Genomic DNA, 4,546 nt, shown 5'->3' with positions numbered 1-4,546 from the left:
TTTCCTCTTTCTGGAGTATCAGTCGTGCTTGCCGGAAAAATCTTCTTCATCTGTTTAATCCAATGCGAAAATGCCCGATTTTGTGCATCATTTTTGACATGAAAATAATGTTTTTTCCCTATAATTTTTCAAAATTAGAGAAGTTGAAGGATCGAAACTCAGTTGGTCTTGTAGCTGAAGGTATATCCTCTCACCCCATATACAGTTATTTTCCTTCAGGATAATTCCCTGGAAGAGATGGTCGTTAGACTTGAGGGTGCGCCGCCTCCATTTGAACCCCCAAATAAACTGGTGTGTGCCCCCTTAAAAGCACCCATCCTGAAAAAAGTATTAGTGATAATAGCCAACAAATTGCATTTTTCCCATGAAAGTGTATAGCCCCGATCGTATCTGACTGAAAAAAAGCCGGATTTCGCAGGTTTTGATATGATTCTACACTGTCATATAATGGGTGGATTTGCCCCCCTCCCACGCCCCCCCCCCTTCAAACACGGTCGCATAGCCTTCGAAGTGTGTGTGCTAAGCATAGATTGCATAAAACCTACCGAAACATTGTTGTTTAAACTACAGTACCTCTTGGGCACTTTGAAATCGCATTTGAACGTTTCACAATTGCACCTACATTGAGAAGCAGGCATTTTCCAATGAAAAAAGGCCCCGATGACGTCACTTTCGCACTTTCCTTCCGAATCAAGTGTCAAGTTCGGTGTGGCGCTAGTTCTCGGCCTTAACACAAATAAGTTGCACTAATCCGAAGACACATCCCAAGGCTTCTTTATCTCACCGAGACCGACACCAAACTGTACAGCCTTATCTTAGCAGATGCCCGTTTATACCTTCATAGCCGCAAGAAGTGCAGCACAGACCTCCATCTTTACCAAAGGTACAACATTTAACTTCATTTTTCTACGAAATAAAAGGAGTCTTGCCAACGGAAACGCTTGGACGGAAAAGCTAGGTCTATTCTCTACCCGATATGACCAAAAACTAACATTTCAAGTGCTTTCCGTTAAAGCGCGGAACTTAAAACTGCATCGTTGTCACTTCAGAACATAGGCCAGCGGCAGGTATTGTGACGTCACGAACTCAAATATGTTCTAAGAGGTTTACACCGTTTGTTCCAGTCAGAAATAGGAGGAAAGTGTGCTCCATCACAAGAGCACCCCTCTGTCATTCCTTTTCATGGCCATAACTCTTTATTTAGCACGTATTGATAGCCTAAAACCTCTTCCATAGGACAAGCTCATTGTGACGTAATTGCTATTATGCGCATTGAATGGTATACCATCCTGGAGGCGCAAAAACAGCCTTCCGACACCGCAACTTTCAACCACCTGTTACTCGAGAAAGAAAAGTCGCAGACAAGTCAAACTTGGCATGATTATAGAGTATAACTTTTTAAAGTCATGGACAATATTAATCATAATTTGCATATATTAACGGTGCACACCCTAGTTCTTCCGCGACCGGGGTCCGTGGTAGTCCGCGACCAAAAAGTGACGAAAGGCTTCCGAGGGCCCATGTTTGAGTTGACATTTCTCATTATTTCCTGCGAAATGACATTAAACGGTTACATGGCTGAAAAGCGTAGGAAATGGTGTGTTTTTGGTGCAAATTGTGTTTTGGTCCGCGCGTTGCTTCCGCGATATCCCTACGCCTGAATGTAAAGAGGCCCGTGACCTAGATTTACCTCTGAAGCGCTGTGTCAAGCGAAGTTGCAATGCCGCGCGCCGTGGATGATTAAAAAAACTGTAGTACTAGAATTTTCTTTATAATTGGCTGGATTAGTCTTTAGATTTTCCTCTTTCTGGCAGTATCAGTCGTGCTTGCCGGAAAAATCTTCTTTATCTGTTTTCTCCAATGCGAAAATGCCCGATTTTGTGCATCATTTTTGACATGAAAATAATGATATTTCCCTATAATTTTTCAAAATTAGAGAAGTTGAAGGATCGAAACTCAGTTGGTCTTGTAGCTGAAGGTATATCCTCTCACCCCATATACAGTTATTTTCCTTCGGGATAATTCCCTGGATGAGATGGTCGCTAGACTTGAGGGTGTGCCGCCACCATTTGAAACCCCATATAAACTGGGGTGTGCCCCCATAATTATACGCGGTGTGTATAATGAAATACGATAAGGTACTAGCCCGTATACAGATCAAAATGGAGCCTATGTGGATGAAGCTAATATTCGGCTAATCAGATCGACAGTACGGCTATGACGTCATTTTACTGAGAGCCTAGCTGTGTGTTCAACTCGATGATTTCAGGTGTATTTCAATACAACCCATTGGCAATACAAGTCTTGTTTTGCAATGCAACACAAAACATGCCTATCTTATAAGGGTTCAAGTAATGTATATGTCTCATTTGGCTATGTGGCTTTAGACACTTCGTGGATACCTTCGTACTCTCCCCAGTTCAAGGAAACGGTAAGAGTACTAGTTCGGTAATTTGTGATGAGAAAAAAAGCTAACCACTATACCTAAATGGATATTCAATCCACGATGCCTAGACATATGAAATAGCCCGTCTATATCCAGTGGTCTCGATAAAACGTTATGTGCACACTGTGCAGGCATCCTGTAATGTAATGACCAAATGATAGGGTGCTCGTGGTAAGTATATACGCATAGTCATGAATACATACGGACCTGAGTGCATGTGGGCGCTGAATGTGAGCGGAATAACAATCGCGTCCTTTACTAGCTACGAAGTGCACAGACAGAGATGATGTGATCATTTGACATTTGGCAGAAAATGAAACTTAATAAAAGGAAATAGATTAGGGAAATGCCACAATTTTTTTTCAACTGTTTATCCAGAATACAATGCCTTAAGCTCGGATCAACAGCGATAAAGTTATTCACACACGCGCACAGAAGCACACATCAGACACACACAAACACGCACACACACACACAAAAACACGCACACACACACACACACAAACAAACAAACACACACACACACACCTTTGGATTTGTACCGTTTTGCTCACCTAATCCCAAGTACAAGCCCTTGCGGCACACCCTATGGGTTCGCCCTGATAGATGCATCTTAGCCCCGCTACGAGTTTGAAACACGTCCACCGTCTGGGTTTGTACCGATAGGCGCACCTTAGTCCCAATATGAGATCTGTATCCTCCGTCACTGGTCTGTATCCCAGCTAAATTTAGCCTCTGGTTGACAGAAGAAAAATAAGCAGGCTGATCCAGGTCTGCACTAAGATAAATCAACTGTCGCCGGGTCACTGAACTTTGATTCAAAACACGGAGACGACCCACTTCAGCCGTAAAACACAATCGATATCCACTGGAGTCCCGTCAGAAAGAACACCAAGACATGAGCAAGAGACTGTTATTATCTCAATGAAGAAATGTATTGTTTTGTGTGTGTGTGTGTGTCTGTGTTTTGTATATGTATGTGTGTGTATATGTCTGTCAGTGTGTGTTTGTGTATGTGTGTGTGTGTGTGTGTGTGTGTGTGTGTGTGTGTGTGTGTGTGTGTGTGTGTGTGTGTATGTGTGTGTGTGTTTATGTGACTGTATAAACTGAATTCACATTTTTCTCACATAGTTAGGAGTCAATCATTAATGTGTACATTTAGATAATGTGTACATTTAGAAAAGAATCTGGTGTGTCTGTGTTTACGGATATTTTATGGTCAGCATAACTTAAGAAAATCTGAATGTATTGTTGATGATATTTGATAAGTGGATAGAGATTGGGAAGATGAAGGTCAATGTCGATTTAGCCCCCTGGTATCTAACCTTGGTACTGCAGCAGAACGTCCCGTTTTTGCGTCTTTTGATCTGGACGTGCTATGGTCTTGATATTTTTGTGGCAGATAGGTTGTGATGTTTTACGACGGTTTTATACCGCCTTGGTCTTGCTGAGGAAGAATCCCATTCACAAATGCATAACATACTTTTGTATCTCGTACAAGAAACTCTTCTACTTAGAATAATCATAAGGATCTCACTGCTCATTGAGCTACATTATAGACCGCAGTCGCTCAGAAATTTACGATTACGCCAGGGCTAAAAATAGCGCGTGTTCGTGATCGGATGTACAGCGTCATGCTGAGGCCTGTATGTCTAAGGTATCAGCCGCAAATGGGTACCAAATGTAATGTCTGTCTGTGTGTCGAGCACTATCAGGCTGAACGTTGTAATGTGATATTCAGGCTGACGAGGGCACCGAAGGGGCTAAAGCAGCGACCTGAATTTGATAATGTCGTCCAAGTATTGATGGAACTGAACTGATAGGATGATTCATAGCCTAGCGATTGCGCGAATGGTCAGAAATATTCTTGTCGAAACTCATTAAGTGCTGTTGCCATGGATGCCAGAACATTAGGGCACAATTAGGGGGGGGGGGGGCAACGTGCGCAAGAAGTTGCATACACAGCAACATACACACACGCGCATAGTGACACACTGACACACATGCAAATACACACACTGACACACGCGCGCACACAAACATAGTGACACTGACACACATACAAATACATAATTTTATACACTGACATTCGCGCGCGCG

The sequence above is a fragment of the Branchiostoma floridae genome, chromosome 10, assembly GCF_000003815.2.
Source record: "Branchiostoma floridae strain S238N-H82 chromosome 10, Bfl_VNyyK, whole genome shotgun sequence".
NCBI classification, from domain to species: domain Eukaryota; kingdom Metazoa; phylum Chordata; class Leptocardii; order Amphioxiformes; family Branchiostomatidae; genus Branchiostoma; species Branchiostoma floridae.
The sequence above is the reverse complement of the archived record's forward strand: the minus strand, read 5'-3'. Positions refer to the sequence as shown.